This window comes from Sinohyriopsis cumingii, chromosome 9 (assembly GCF_028554795.1).
Source record: "Sinohyriopsis cumingii isolate HCF-2022 chromosome 9, ASM2855479v2, whole genome shotgun sequence".
NCBI lineage: Eukaryota > Metazoa > Mollusca > Bivalvia > Unionida > Unionidae > Sinohyriopsis > Sinohyriopsis cumingii.
Window position 1 is genome coordinate 77,607,046 of NC_142969.1, and position 18,159 is coordinate 77,625,204.

General features: G+C 35.0%; 1 long non-coding RNA gene across 1 annotated transcript; it reads right to left on the reverse strand.

Moving 5' to 3' along the window:
- Positions 1–626: 626 nt before the first annotated feature.
- On the reverse strand, positions 627–18,159 carry LOC149792065 (uncharacterized). Its single transcript, XR_016423261.1, has 3 exons — positions 18,109–18,159; positions 12,758–12,811; positions 627–702 (listed from the first exon to the last, which is right to left on the reverse strand). It is a non-coding gene; the product is annotated as an uncharacterized LOC149792065 (long non-coding RNA).

The window sequence follows — 18,159 nt, forward strand, 5'->3', positions numbered from 1 at the left end:
CATTGCAGAAAAGAAAAGCCAGTGACAGAAAGCTGTCTGCCTTTAAATTCATGATATTGTCAACTAAGAATTTCTCTGGGGATTGGAAGAAATCTGGACCCTGACCAAATAAGTCATCATAACCTGCAAACAGTGAGCAGCCTTCAAAATTTGCTATGCACTGTTCTATTTTATCATCAGTCATGACTTTTTCATTTCTCTCAAGTTCTCTTTTTAAAATACTGATCTTATCTGAATGTTTCAGTTCACCTGAACACAGTGTCAGTGACCTATCACTCTGAAAGAGTTTAAACGATTTAAGCTTTGGAAAAGCCTTTGAGAATATATCATTTCTGATGGTAATGATAACCTGCAATTTTCCTTCATCAACATGATCCTGTATCTTTTTTAGATAAGTATCTATCCACTCCTGCAGACATCTAGAGTCAAGGTCATATTGTCCAAATATATCCTCCAGAACAACAATCTTTACACAATCTGTGTCAACTTTCTCCCACTGTTCTGGCCTAGTGATCACCACACGCTGATCTGTATAGTTATTATTGTCTATCAGGTGATAGGCTGTTGATGTTTTTCCTTCACCAGGATTCCCTTTGATGACAACAGACTTTTTTTCCTGTAGCAGTTTCTCCGCTTTCTTTGTCTGTGATGTTGGAATAAACCCCTTCTTTTTAAATGTATCAAGGTCGTCCTCAGTCTGATCTAAATAGGAAAAGTTTTATTAACTGTCAACTTTATAAAGTCTCAAAAGAAGGACATAACTGTGTCTTTTATCAAGAACCCCTCACATTGATTAGTGTTCAAAATATCTCCAAACAAAATTCATATTTTGGTATGATGTCACACCATCAGAAATTTGTTTCTCAGAATATAAACTAGTCAAAAGGTGAGCAATTGCTCACAAAATATACATCCACATCCCACCCCTGCCCCAAGAAGTTTACAAAATCCGATAACACTTCTGAAAATAGTGCGAATGCAATGACTTGTCAACCTGTGCACTGACGATTGTTATAATCCAAGAAAAGTTCCCAAGAGTAATTGCATTCACACATCTTCTGTAACACATTGCATACAGCTGCCAATCAAACTGGCAGAAACTCAAACAACGAGGGTGGGATGAATGATTACATCTCACTTCTACTTTTACCAGTCTCCAGTATCCATTGTACATATTATCATGCAGACAGTAAACTCAGGCTACAGTTATTTGTACCCCTTTGGCAAAATTGTTTCTTTACATTTGAACTTTTAATAATTTTAAAATTTAAATTTGTAACTTTTAATCAGCCCTATATAGCCGGTATTGTGTTAATATTATATATCAGAGATACCTACCTAGCTACCGTCCCAACCATTCACCAACCTACCTACCTATTGTGGCAGGGTATAAAAGACCAAAAATGCATTCTTTGCAGGGACATCAAAATAAAGGTACTATAATGAGATGATAAACACAAGTGATCATAGCTGTGTTTTTAATCCATTAGTTTTGGTTAAAATCATTGGAAATAAAAATCTCAACAAGATATAATCATTGTATGCTCCTAATAAATAGACTTTAGTGGGTAAAATTCATATTGTAGTGAATGCCAGAGGTAAATAGTTTATGCAGCAATAATTACCTGGATTAGCCACTACATGCCAGGCCCCATATAAAAAGTATCCAGTCTAGTCATCTAATTTCTATACTATTCACAAAAATATATGTATATTTATTTATTATATGCTCATTTTCTTCTCCTGTTAACTTTACATTGTCAGAATCCTGCAGTGTTTATCTATCCTGCACAGCTGAATACTGCACAACACATGTCTACAAATAGTATCATGCATTAGGCATTACTCTGTAAACAAACAGTGTATGCTCATATTGAAAACACTTAGCTTTCATGCATGCCCTATTCCCAGGCAGTGTTGTGGGTTGGTGGTGGTGGTGTGATATCCAACAAGTTTGTTGTAAGGGCCCAAAGTGGGGGGTGTAATTGAACGTGATGCTCCAATAAATCAGCAAAATGAGAATAAACTATACTTTCTATATAAAACAGGTTTGCATCATTCATAACTCACGTCTCTAAAAGTTCAAATAATCAAAGATAGAAGACAATGTTACAGGAGAAGGTTTTATTTACATTGATTTTAATTCATGCCATTATCAAACCAATTTATAAATAATACACTGCTTAAAATAAGTTAAATAATGAGATTCACTAAAAGGCTGATTTAAAATGTACTATTAAAGTAAACTGCTTACTAAGATTAGATTTAAAGTAACACAAATTAAAAATTTTTTTTATAATTTACAGGATGATGATTTGGTTATGAAACATGACATAAAGTTGTTTTATGTACATTTCCACAAATTATATTAAGAAGAGAATCTCAGATGGGAAACGAGTTAATACTGAATTTATTAAACAAGTTTAATAATATCCAGCTTTTGCAAGCTTTGGTTGAGTCTATGGGATGAAAACAAATACTTAACCCAGTTAGTGAAGCATAAAATGTAAGTCCCAGTGACCTTCTTTGGTTTTAAGGGCATAGTCATATGAGACATATCAATTATCAAGTTACATGACTGAACAAAAACAGCGCACAATAAATGAACTTTTAACACAAAAGTTCAACAAAGTCACTGAAGTATAAGATACCAGACACAGAGACTTTAAAATTTATCAAGATGCACCAACTCAAAGTTTTGAAGGTTGGAGAGTATGCATCAAACATGCCAAAAACTCACGTGGTCATCATACAAATGTAAAAACATAATTAGAACCAGTACAAGGTGCAATATGGGTCATGATGAGGGTCCTTAAATTGCTGTTTACTATTCTAGCAAGAACAGTGAAATTCATTAATCTAGTCTAGTCCCCAGGTGGTCAAGTTGTCTAAAGCACTCACCTTTACAGATCACTGACATCTCACCTCCATCCTTGTTGGCTTTAGTCTTGGCTTGACTAATGTGGGTATGTGTGAAAACATGCCAGCAGCTTCCTGTGGGACAATGGTTGTTCCTGGGGTTTTCCCAGGTTCTTCCTTCACGAAATATACTGGCTGCAATGTATAGCTAAAAAATGGTGTTAAAGCCATAAAAAAAATCAATAATCTAGTTTGGTGATTGAAGCATCAACAATAAAAACATTAAAACAAACAAAAGTCAGTTAAATGTCAAATATGGGTAACACAGTTACCCCTCTTTTATGATGAGGGTGAGGAATTCATCAAGAAGCATCCTCTTGCCAAATTTCATGACTCCATGTATAACAGTATTATGCAGCAGATAATCAATGTGGTAATCAGCTAAATGTCAGAATTGAACCTAACCCAGTAATATATTGAATGTAGGTCACAATGACCTTCTTTTGTTGTAAGGGTGTGGTAATAACAGAGATACATACAATCATCATACAATCTCTCATAATCATACTTATGGTTTCCAGACAAACTAACAGCACAAGCAATCCAAAGCAAGAAAACATCATTAATATGCAGATGCCAAATTATACCATAAGCATGCATGGATTTTATCACTTACTGAAGATAACCAAAAACTACTTTCATGTGTGGAAGCTGACAAGGAGGGGAGAGGGCTACAATACCTTAGTCTTATTTCCTAAAGGTGAGTCAAATAGCATAGGAAGGGATTGATTCCCTACAGGCTGAAAAGACTTTCCAGGAACTGAACATAAAACCATTTCTTCTTTTTAACAGCTGAATTCTGAAAACTCACTGATATTCTTCAGTGATAAAAGAATTTAAAATCAGCTGAATTGACAGGACGTCACATTATAACCATTTTCATTTAGGATCATGTAAGCATCAATAAGAGTTTTCGTGAAAATATGACCATGCATTCACTCAAAAGTGTGTGTGTGTGTGTGTGTTTGAGAGAGAGAGAGAGATTTATTTATATTTATATTGTTAACGTAGCTTTAACAATTTTAGCCATATTGCTACAATATATGAAGTGATGCTGTAATGTCTAGCACTGGGGCATCATGTTGCAGACGTGTGGCATCATGTCCCACCCAGTCACATTATCCTATTACCAGGCCAACCAGTCCTAACACTAACCACTTAATGCTGAGTGCCAAGCAAGGTAGCTGCTAGTACCTTTTTTGTAACTCTTTGGTATGACTCGACCGGGGTTTGAACCCAATGCCTCCCGCATCCAACGTAGATGCTCTAACTACGTAGTCACTGGAGCCGTTACGTTCAAGAAAAGGATCAACAACAAGATTTTCAAGCTGAACCCTCTGGTGGCCATATTGGACGTCTGAGTAGCACTATTTTCATTTAGGACCAACTAGGTATTCTAAGAAGTCTTTTAGAAAAAGATTTAATAATTTATTGTGGATTTGCACGAACAAGATTTTCAACATGGTCACTGTGGTGGTCATTTTGGATGACTGAGCAGCACCATTTTATAAAATCATAAGAAGCCTTTTAGTAAAATACCCTTGGTGATATGACCAGACATTCAGGAACAGTGATATCAATTTCATGATGGTTGCTGTGGTAGTCATACTAGATATACAAACAGTACCATTTTCATTTAGGACTAATCAGACATTAGAAGTCTTCTGGCGAAATCTCCATGAAAATCTGATTTTCCATTTAGAAGCTGCAATAACTATTTTCAAAATGGCTGCAGTGGTGGCCATACTGGAAGTATGTAAGGGGGCGTTCACCAGTTATTATGTACTTTTGAGAGAGTGACGTATATAAGGTGAAGTTGTTTGCATTTAAAACATGCACAGTGGAGAGAATGTTGGCATACCTTTATGCTACATTAATGTAATGTGGATGATATTTCTTTGGATATTGTACTTTTGGAAATTGTACATGATTTAAGCACACTGCTAACTAAAATGACTGCTCCCTTGTGCTAAAAAATCAGCCTGAATTAGTCTAAAGTACACTATACAAAGCAGCTATTAAAATAGGGAAAATGAATTTTGCCAGACTAGAAAATACCAGCTTCTGAAAGTGCAATGAATGAATTACCAAATATATAAAATGTAAAAAAAGTTATTGGCTCTTTTTTATACAATTTACCTCTGAAGTTCAAGAAGTGAAAATGACCAAGTAGAGTTAGCACTTTTTTGAAAGGTGCACATCTGAAGTAAGGCCAAGCTGTATACTCTATAACCCATAGTACACCCATCAATCATACATGAAAATAAAGGGAATTAAAGGTTCTTTGAATTATACCTAAGATATACAAGGTCTTTTTTAAATAGCCAGTATAACCAATGAGGAAAGCTGGGGAAATTCTTTATCTTTAAAATTCTAACCCTATGCAAAATATGAAACTGTAGAGCGCCACCTAAGTATCATATTTAATTTAGGACCAACTAGACATCATAAGTGAAAACCCAATTTTGATCAAACCATCTTATTCAGGTTGAGTAGTGATAACAAGATTTTCAACCAGAGCATGGAATGAAATATGTCTGTAAAATTTCATGTCAATCCTCCAAGTATTTTAGAAGTAACATACTTGTGCTAACAGATGGACAAACAATCGTGAAAAGGCTCTTTTGATATATATGACTAGAAAAATTAAAAACTGCAACAAAAGATAGTGGATCCAGCAGTGCTAACAATTATGAATCATGTACTGCCTTAAACTACATAATAATAACTCTAACGAAAAGAGTCAGAGAAACATGATTTGCTGATATGTAGATCATGGCATGAACTTAATATTTTCAAGATATGTCAATCCATCAAAAACGAGGGGATTAGATACAGTACAAATAGTATTATACGTTGCATTAAGCTACAAATAAAATGAACATCAGTTCTCACAAAAATATTGGAAATCAAAGCTATTTGTTCATTTAGGCATCGTCAATTGATGACAATGATATTTATTTATCAAGTTCAATGGCAATCCATAAAAAAAAATTACTTGAATGGACTGACACATTATTTTTACTGAAATAATTTATAACTTTAAGACAAGGTCATTACTTCTTTTTAACATGCGATTGCCAAATCTGCTGCTGTGGTGGCCACATTAAGGGCTGATAAAATTTTGTTTTCACCCACTTTTCCAAGGTAAGTGGTTTCTGAAAATTCACTAGTCCCATCTTATTTTTCACCTGTTCCAAAATCGTAATCACCTGCCAAAATTTGATGAGATGTAATCAAAAGAAATAACAAAAGACAAGTACACTGGTTGAATTTCCACCATGTGCCAGTTTGGGATATTGTTTACAATAACAGCAAAACATCTTTCCTTTGAAGTCAATAAATTCTATCCAGGGATAAGAATCAACCCATGCGCACATGGAACATTTATCAATCACCACCAGTTGTAAATGTATACATAGAAAAGGGTTACATCAAATGTTTAGTACTCCCTTAAGGCATGAATGGCCAAGAAAAGGTAGAAAAAGCTACTAAACCAAGACAATATAGACGTGCTCGACATTTACAAATTTAAAATGCACTTGTCCCGGACTAGCGACTTGAAAATATTTACTTGCCTGACTTTGAAAATGATTTGTCCAGGACGTCAGGCTATGGGATTTGATGAGAACCAATATTGGATGTAAGTTCGGCACTGGGCCCTTTTATGTTGGACAGACTATTAGAATGGTAATATGCATCTCTCAGATCAATTGAAGCAAGATAAGAATCTTGGTAAACCATGGCTAATGCTGTTTTTAATTTCTCCATTTTAAATTGGTAATGTACAATATGTGAATTGAAATGAATATTTTAAACAAATACTTTCTACAAGCCAAATTTGTTCTCTCAACTACTCCCTTACTCAGCAGTTTATCAATTTCTATTTTAATTACAGTGGATTCATTCTCAGAAATTTTTTTTCTGTTTTGGAAAACAAGTTTGGACTGGGCTGCTATTGAGTTTAAGTCTATAATCATTCTAGATAAAATCTATGAATCGGAGGTTATCTTCGGCCAATATATACCACACCGACTAACCTTACCAGCATATCAATTTTCTAACGTACTGCATAGGGCAGGGGAAGAAACTGTGCTCTCATGAATGGGAAAACTGCTACTTACAGATTTTGTGGAAGAAACAACACTGCCTCTGATTGTAAATCTTGACAGGGGTTGTAATGTCTTGTCTTTTTAAGGTTTTGTGGTCCAAGTTGACTGGGTATTCTCTGAGATTTTGATGCGACTACTGGTTATCAGTTTTCACTGTTGGTCCCCCTGTGGGAATCATTGTATTCTTTTAATGGAAACCCTATGCTGATAATGACCATCCAATCAGGTGGAATAGCAATAACAAGATTTTCAAGATGGCAGGTATGGTGGCCATTTTGGATGTGTGTGACACCATTTTCATTTTCATTTGGGATCAACTAGGCATATGAAGTATTTTGAGTAAAACAACCTAATGTGACCATCCATTCAGGAGGAGTGAGAACAAAAATTTCAAGATTACCACCATGACAGCCATAGTGGCTGTCTGAACAGCACCACCTTCATCTAAGACTGACCAGACCTTCAGATGAATGTGTGTATAAGGTTACATGGCAATCCTTTAGGAGGAATAGTGATCACATACTAGTGCTAATGAATGGGTGGATAATGGACCACATATGATCCTATCATCTCTTCTGGTCTATGACCAGTAGAGCAAAAAAGCCTTTGGGATTAGTTGTACTAACAAGATTGTCATACACTACTATAAGCTACAAATACAAAAGGCCATAACCCAAACAAATGCCTGAGCAGAGTGATACACACATATTCAGGTCATGACCATAGTATTGTTCATGTTTTAGGAAATTCATCGAAACATTTATGCAGTTAATGAGGTGCAATTAAGACATGTTTAACAACCAACTCCAAGCAGCTAAAAGGAAACATCACTTGCTAACTTTTTATAATAAGTTTTTGACATGATACACGGAAACTTGAATAAACATGACCAGCTGCTATTTGTCACCCATATACCATTATAATCAAGGTACCATTATAATCAATTACAAACAATGCACATTTGATTGCAAAAACCTCATGATTATGTGTGTGTGTGTGCATGATTTGGATATATAATGCAGGTTTAACAGTTTTTCAGTCATATCGCCATAATAATTGCAGTGTGGCAGTTTATACTCTGTGATTTCTGGAACTGGGGCATCTTATTGCAGACATGTGGCATCATGTCCCACTCAGTCACATTATTCTGACACCAGGCTGACCAGTCCTAACACTAACCTCTTAATGCTGAGTGCCAAGCAAGGCTGCTGCTAGTACCAACTTATAAGTTTTTGGTATGTCTTGGCCACAAGATAGCTACTAGTACAATTTTTGCAAGTCTTTGGTATGACTTGGCAGGGGTTCAAACCTACAACCCCCACATCCGGGCAGTCCCTCATGACTGAATAGAATAATAACAATTTTAAGTCACTATTTGAACTTACATCACAATAGTATATGAAATTAATGGATTAATTAGTTATTAATTAGTGCTGATTGCAAACTAAGTGACAAATGAAAATTGGAAACAGCATCTGCTACCAATCTAGACTACAAGCTTGCCAAAAATCCTTACAAGTAAACTCACAATTATTAAAATCTTTTGTTTAAAGATGTTCTGAAGTCTGTATGAATACAGTCTTTAATTTGGCAAAATACATGGTTGAAGCAAGATATGTAAAATTGTAGAAACTTCACCATCCCAAAATTGTTTTAATATTAAGGAACATCTATTTATTAATGTTGCTGTGTAGCTGTTAATTGCAGTGACACGTAACAGTGAAAATGCGTGCACATCAATGTTTTTTGCCTTTAAAATGTTTTTGGGTATTTTTTGTGGCTGACATACAGAAATATATTATGAGTGAAGTGGAAACATTATGTATTGTTACTTGTAGATTTGCCACTCATGACAATACATTTCCACTTCACTCGAGAAATATTCCCATAAATCAACTAAAATAAAGTAGATATTCTCTATAAATCAATACCAACTGATGGCATTTCATCAAGCACACATTCTTCCAATTTTCCAAGAAAACCTTGTTTTAAACTTATCATAGCAGAGCAAGGTACTAAGTTGAACATATATATTTACTCACCAAGAGGAGCACACTTGGAGTAGTGAACAATATACACACTGGTAGGAAGAATTTATGCTAAAATTATTGGAGTAAATTGCCTTTCACAGACATAAACCAGAACTGTCCTAGTAGTTCTGGACCATCTGCTATAATGTGAATCAACATCATTTTGTATTTTAATATAATATCAGATCACATTTTTGGTGGAACATCACTCAATATAATACTCCCTCACAACATGGTGGGATATCACTCACTATAATACTCCCTCACAACATGGTAGGATATCACTCAATATAATAATCCCTTACAACATGGTGGAACATCACTCACAATAATACTCCCTCACAACATGGGTTACCTTTATGGCTTCAATGAAGAGTATTTAAAAGTGGAAGCACTGCACCAGTCTTCATAAACAATGGCAAGTTAGGTACAGGATATTGATGGTGTAATTACAAAAATCATTAAATCATATAAAAATGTCATTAAACCGTAAAGAACAGATCTCATTTATGTGTGGTTGAGATAGGCTTGTCAAGATGCATCCACAAACCAATTTTCATGCATGTAGCTTAAATGGAGTTTTAAGATAAAACAGGTTGTAAGAAATGAATGAATGTACCAACAAATGAAGAAAATTAATTAACATATTACATGCCCTTCCAACTTTGTTGGTGTGAGGATCATCAAAGAACCCTGCTAACCGCATGGCCAGCCTTTTGCAATGCATTTAATTGGTCACTGCAATTTTAATTTCAGCAAGTAATAATAAAGGTGACTGCAGATTTAAAATATAAACAAGGCACAGTTAGAAATGCCTGGACTCCATTTAAACAGAGATGTTGATCCCTACCAGCTGTAGAGTATACAAACAGTGTATCCAATAAAAATCTCTATCTTTCCAATTAATGCTGCTCTTAGAGATCTTTGGATCAGATTGGATGATTTCTATTATCTGATACTGAACACAGTTTATGTTTGGATCAGACTGGATGATTTCTATTATCTAATACTGAACACAGTTTATGTTTGGATCAGACTGGATGATTTCTATTATCTGATACTAATCATAGTCTATGTTTGGATCAGACTGGATGATTTCTATTATTTGCATGATGCTGAACACAGTTATGTTTGGATCAGATTGGATGATTTCTATTATCTGCATGATGCTGAACACAGTTATGTTTGGATCAGATTGGATGATTTCTATTATCTGCATGATACTGAACACAGTGTATGTTTGGATCAGATTGGATGATTTTCTATTATCTGATACTGAACACAGTTTATGTTTGGATCAGATGGGATGATTTCTATTATCTGCATGATACTAAACACAGTTTATGTTTGGATCAGACTGGATGATTTCTATTATCTGCATGATGCTGAACACAGTTTATGTTTGGATCAGACTGGATGATTTCTATTATCTGATACTGTACACAGTTTATGTTTGGATCATATTGGACGATTTCTATTATCTGCATGATACTGAAAACAGTTATGTTTTGTTCAGATTGGCTAAACTGTCTATACAATGGATTATCCTTATAATACAAGTATCCTTGAGATGTTTTTTTATTCTCACTTGTAATTCCAATTTTAGTCTCAGCTACATATTGTTTGCCACATAGGTGACAGGTGACAACAGAATAAAATTATATATAGTACAATGAAACTTTGAAACTTCTGATGCAAAGTCAATTTAAATTTCAAAAGTAATTTAAATATCTCTTGAATATTTTTGAAAAATTCAGATCCTTGACAAGCCCCGATTTCTGGTAAGACTCTATCGTCTTAAACTATGTAACATAGAAAAGCAAAACCAATAAGTTTCCTCAAATTCAACAAAAGGTTTATTTTCCTATAACACAAAATGAAAATTGCAAAGGAACTTAACAGTATTGTGCGATAAACCCCAACTAATCCTAAATGTTCTATAACAAGCCCAAAAGTATAGAATGCTCAAAACAAATTCAAATAGTCTTAAATGTATGGATGTACCAATAGTCTTGGTTTTATTCCCAGGAATTCAAGACAAGATTATTTCTTCTTTTTAATTATGCAATTTTGCTGCCATAGCAGCCATATTATATGTCAAATTGGCACCATTTTCATTTTAGTACCAGCTAGGCATCATAAGAAGGCTTCTGCTGAAAACCCAATGTGGATACAACTTTCCATTAAAGACGAGTAGTGATACTGTTTTCTGGAAGGATTATGCTGGTCAAATTAGACTGGCTTAAATTTTGCTTAAAACCATCCAGACATCATAATAAAGTCTTTCTTTGAGAACCCCATGTTGATATGACTTTCTGTTCTGGATGAGTAGCAATAACAATATCCTCAATATGTCTGATGTGGTGGTCATATACTGTACGTCAGATTGAGAACATTTTCATTAAGGACAATTAGATTTTTTCTTCAAGTGAAAATTCCATGTGAATATGACCATCCCGGTCGAGATGCAATAACATGATTTTCAAGATGGTGGTTATGTTGGCCATTTTACATGTTTGTGTGACACCAATATTCAATTTATTTAGGGACCAACAAGACCTCATTACAAGTCTTTAAAGTATAAATGTCATGCTGGTGTGGCATCCGTTCAGGAGTAGGGAGAGAATGAGTTTCAAGATCGCACATATGACAGCCATCTGTCTATATCTGTCTGAAGAGCACTATTTTCACTGTAAAGATCCCCCGTCAATACATGTACTCGACTGAGTGGCTAACCCTACATGAATAACACTTTAATCATCAATTTAAAAAATAACAACCTACAAGCAATTATTGGATCACATAGTGTAAGCAAAAATAATTTTGGAGAGGATTAGAGACAATAATGGATTAAGAATGGATTACTGAAGATCTCAGGTAGCATAAAACAATTAACATTAGTTGGATTCTTTCTGCAGGGTTGCTTTGGCTTCAGTGTTTCAAATTTTTTTGAGGTGTTATGCAATGTGTGATTGGAAGTAATTATGAAAGGGAAAAGGACACTGATGGATTACAGTTAGATTAGGCATTACTACAGGGCTTAGGTTGGTTTCAATTCTGTATATGTAAGAAGAGTTTTAGTGAAAACCCAACAGTCATGTGACAATTTGTTAAAGGTGAAGTAGCACTAACAAATTTCAGGATGAACACTTTGGTGGCCATGCTGGATATCTGAGGCACACAATGTTTGTTTAGGACTGACTAAATCTCATGATCAAACTATGTGCAACGGTTCATGACTTTCCTCAAAATAGTTCAGAAGCAGTGTTAACAAATGATGCGCAACAGATGTCATTCACTGGACCATCAGACAATCTCTTCTGAATTGATCTTTAACACTGAGATCTGGATAATGGGGACTGGGTCTTATACCTCTTTAAGATTATGAGGTGTCCACAAAGCAGGTTTGATGAAAGTAAAGTGGAATTTGTCTGATTTAGCATTGCCATCATTAGATGAAAATGGATTAGGACATTGTAGGTGGACAGCTGACACAGACCTAGCTATTAATATTACTACTAATAATAATGTGCTAATGTTCAGCAGATTATCCAAATAGTTTCTAAAACTACTTGTCATTGTGGCCATTGTTAACACAAATGAGGTTTTACATAAGCTCATCTGCCCTTGGTGCCAGTGCTGTCAAATACCAGTGAGCTCAATAAGATAATTATGTATGTCTTTGTTTGGACTTACTTTTAAGTTGTCGCAGGCCATCACTCTCTGGTCTTTTTCTTCTTGTAGGTGATTCTGAAGATACAAAATTGATAATTTTCAGAAATTATAATTTCATTCATTAAATGTTGCTGTTGTTGGGTTTAACGCCATATTTCAGCACACGATAGGCTATGCATGGCAGCCAGTAGTAATGGTGGAGGAAGAACCCGGGAAAACCCCAGAAGAACCACCGACCCACGAGAAGCTACTGGCAAGCTTTCTCACATACCCACATTGGCTGAATCCTAGACTTGAACCCACGCAGACAGAGGTGAGATGGCAGTGATCTGTAACGGAGAGCGCTTTAGACCACTCGGGGCCCCTCATTCATTAAATGCCTATACGATATTTTTATGGAACAAAATAATATTTTCCCCCTAGTTTCACCACCATTTTCATGATAATATTTCATGCGAGTTGTTACTTTGTTTAAATATATATTACAAATCAACTAAAAGAGTACCACAAATAAAGATGAACAGCAAATTCATCACCATACAGCCTGTGTTGATGTTTTTGCAAATTAGTATGCTTTTATGGTAAAATCAGCTGAACAGAGTAAACTCTTAAAATTATGAATTCCATATAAATGAAGAGGTGAATATAAAATATCTAATATCAGATATATCTTGAAAGCAATGAAATAAAACTGGTATATGTATAACTGTACAGTCCATCTGTGAATAAATGTTCAAGACATAACTTAATGGATACGAACTGGAATACATGTCTGTAAAACAGGAATGTCCCCAACTAATATCTTAGATGACAGTTACACATGTCAGATGCTGGATCACAATATAAACTCATATGGGTCTAAAATCATGTGAGCTAAAAACCAACCTTTGTCCATCTCCATGGCAACTGCAGAAAGCTGATATCTGTAATCACTTTCTGCTAATCTGAATGGGTCATCCACCGATAGTAACTATTATATACACAGTACTAAGAGAAAGATAGTGTCTATTATATTCACAGTACTAAGGGCAAGATAGTGACTATTATATACACAGTGCTAAGGGCAAGATAGTGTCTATTATATACACAGTATTAGGGCAAGATAGTGGCTATTATATACACAGTACTAAGGGCAAAAGAATGACTTATATGCACAGTACTAGGACAAGATAGTGACTATTATATACACAATACTACGAGCAAGATAGTGTCTATTATATACACAGTACTAAGGGCAAGATAGTGACTATTATATACACAGTACTAAGGGCAAGATAGTGACTATAATATACACAGTACTAAGGGCAAGATAGTGTCTATTATATACACAGTACTAGGGCAAGATAGTGACTATTATATACACAGTACTAAGGGCATTACCATACAAACATCTAACACAACCCCCACTCCCCAAATATTGTTTTTGTCACATTCCTGAAACACAGGTCTAAATTAAATTCATCCTTCAGTTTAATGAAACTAAGGCAACTTGACTTTTTCTTTTTGAAAGTTTAATAATCCAGACAAGAGAAATGATGCTAAGGTTGTGGAGATGAGATCATCGTATTCCAGGATTCTTAAAGACTGCTGGTCCATTAATTAATCACGTATTTAATATTCTTAGAACTGAAACTGGGTAATTCTCAAACATATGGAACTCACCTAAAATTACTTCTATTCATAAAAAAGGGCTAAATGTCCTAGATGACAGTAAGCTGGCAATCACCAACTTGAAGATTTCATGAAAGCTGTGACCTAATGGACCATTAAATTCTTCTTGATAAACATAACTTATCACTGTTTAGAAACAATCCAAATGATAGACACTAAAATGTCATCAAATTGGGATCACAAATATGGTTTCCCAAGATCAGTCAATCACAACCAAAATTATATAATTAGTATAACTGGATCTCAGTCATTATTAGACCCATCCAAGACCATGCAACAAAAAACCCCACCATATTTCAAGCTTTATCAAACTGGCATCAGAAATATGGTTTTCACATTAGGGCAACAAGATCAGCCAATCCAATGCAGAAACAACTCCTTAATATGCACACATCATATTCATAAAACTTCAAAAAGAGCTTGATGAAATAAGCAAATATTCCAAGTCTGATTAAAACTGGATCAGAAATATGACAACCATAGTGGAAACAAGGTCATCCAATCAGATACAAGATCATCCCAATAACATGCATTGTCTCACTCATTTCTGAATGTAAGGAGCTCATCCTAAGTCTAGATATAAACATATAAACTTAGTTTGATCAAAATTAGATCACAAATCTTAATTATGAATAGTTTTCTTACTGTCTGGTTGGTAACCATGATTTTCTCACCTAATGTTCATGGATTAAGCTATATTCTTAAAATCCTGAATTTTCCTTAACAAAGTTTTGCCTCATCTCAGGAGAAATTTTAAGGATTTCCTCTAATCTGATGAAATCCTCAAATCTTTTTTCAAGAATAATAGATTTTCATATGTGTAATTTAAAAAACCAATGTAAGTTTGCCTCCTTTCCATTATCACTACCTCAGGCAATGATATTGTCTGAAATCTTAAGAATAATAACACAAAATATCAATCTGAGGAGACATTGAGAATTTTTTGGAAACCAGCCTGTCCAAATAAAATTTCACCATCAGACTTTACTGTCAATGCTTCCTGATGACTGCTAGGTCATATGTATTTTGAGATACATATCTGCTAATTAACTCAATAAGATTTTTTTTTAAAAACAGTAGAGTAGAATAAAATACTGTTGTTGGGTGAAATTCTTTAGTGCTTTGAAGAAAAGAAATGGTTTGTATAAATACTTTGTGATTGTGATTCATGAGATCTATGTGAATTCGAAATAATGCGAGATGGGGAAAAATCTGAAAAAGATCACTACAACTGAGATAACTCTAACAGACATGTAGATGATGCAATCAGCATAAAAAAATTCTGGAATAAAAATATCGCTGAAATCAGCGCTGCAAGGCCCAAATAAACTATCAATGACAGAATGTCAACTCAAGCACTTCAATGACAAGGAACGGTGTTAGATTTAATCTTTCTCCGGGTGCCATTAAAGACACAGCTAAGACGTGTGGTATATTTCCTCTTCTTGCAGCTTTACCAGCATTGATAGCTGCAGCAGCCCCAGCTGTTGCAAAAGCAACTGCACTTGTTGCTTTTGGGACTGCCGCTGGGATGGCATTAAAGAAAGCAACAGACCACGGACTAAAGACTTCCAAAAAAGGGCTTGGTCTAAGATTGCTAGGAACCCTCCATTCATGGAATGGTCAATCCGCGAGCAGATCGGGTCCAAGACTGCATGGGACACTTCGCAAAACATGCTTTCCCATATAAAATTTTGATTTACTTGATGCTGCTAAGAAATTATGTATACAAAACTTTAGGTGTTTTTATGCGTGATCAAGTGATCTGCGTCAAATGCAATATAAATCCATTATACTTATTATATTTCTACAACATGGATGTTATTGATTTCTCAGTGACATGAAAGCAAGAGCCAGTCAAACATCATCCAGTGCTATCAAATTCTATTAGAACAATTATCACAGATCCATCTGGGTCTGATAGGACCCAATTGTTACTTAACCTGATAGAGATGGCTCAAGTGGGATAAATTATATTTAGTGGCACCATCCGTAGATGATCAAACATGCTATGACGTGCATAAAGATTTTAATGAAAATGCAAAGTTGCTGGATGACATCAACAATGTGCCATCCATAGATGATCTTGATGGAAGTATTAACAACCTTGTAGTATACGATGATGTGATGCCAGACAAACAATCAAATCCAGCTTGGATATTTTCCCAAGGCAGACACAAAAACACAGATATTATACATGTTACTCAGCCATATGCGCAAATATCTAAAGTGATCTGAGATAACTACAATCTTCTGGTTGTCTTTAATAGTGTTGATATTCACACACTAAGAAACACAGAGGAGATATGGATATGATGGATATGGATACGATTAACTTTAAAAACTTCTTCTCAAAAGCGCAAGCGATTCCTCATGGCTTTATTGCCATAAATGTACATGATCATCAGGTTGATGTATCACATAGGTCTTGACAAAACTGTTGGTTGAGAGACTTGTCATATTTTTCTTTACACACACAGCAGCAGGGAGGGTATGATCAACAGGTTGGTAAATGAGGATGCATAACAATTTTAAAATACAAGTGTCAATAACGCTAACCCAGTTAGAGACCTCAGTCAGTTAGAAATCTCGGTTTAGCGTTACTAACGCTTGCATTTTCATTTTCGTAGGAAGGTTTATTTTCAAAAATGGACTGATCCAGAGAGTGGTCTGTTCACCCTCCCTGCTGCTCCTTTCCACTATACTCAGTGCACAATAAATTTAGTGTAACTCAGTGTATCCCCCAGGGGTGTAAAATTGAGGGCAAAAAAAACCTTGGCGTCAGAACTGGGGGTCAAATAAAAAACATGGGGGTAAAAAATGTACTGACAAATTTTCATCTCACCCGTACTTTTTCAGCATGAAATAGGATATTGCAACTTGCACAACATACTCTCTCTCTTTCTCTCTCTAAAAATACAAATAAACCAACTTGCACAATTAACAAACAAATGCATTAAATGCATTGTCCATTCATAGATAAATGTATAAGTTCATTTTTCTTTTAATTTAAAGTCGTACTTTTAACAGTCTCCTTATAACCATTTTGTAGCAATATTATAGACCAACGCGTTTACATATAAGCCAATACAAAAAGCCAATTAAATCTTTTTAACCAATTGGCTGTTAATTTACTGCCTGTCAGAAAATGTGTACTATCATTGGTTTCATTCTACTTCGTCCTAGAACACATTTATCCAAAAATCAAAAAGGCTAATGATTAATCTTCTTGCTAGTTAGTTACACTTGAACTTTAAGATCTTTCTTTTATTGCAGCAAGTTATAAACCAACAAAATCTGCAATGACCCACTGACTTTGTAATCCAAATAATGCATTTGTCTCAGCAAGTTTAATGATTTCTTTGTTGTGAAAGAATGTCTTGGGTGATAATGTGTTCTCCAGATATCTTGTGGCGAACAAGGGCAGATTTTTAAAAAATTCTTAACAAAAGCATTATTCACTTTTGCGCTCTTCGCAATCATGTGATCAGAAGTCACACCGGTAATCCTAACGGATGTGCCCTATTCCAGTCAAGGGAATTATTTTCTCCATATTTCATTAAAGTTGCAAAACAAAACTCAAACTTTTAAGGTGTCTGAAACTTGTGTTCTGTCAGTATGGAAAGAATGAGATTTACTGCTTGGCCAATGTAATTAAAAACTATAAAAACATAAAAAATAAAAGTGTAAAATCAACTTACCTTGTAATATTTTATCTTTGTCCATTATTTCACCAACCTGGCTCGCTAGCT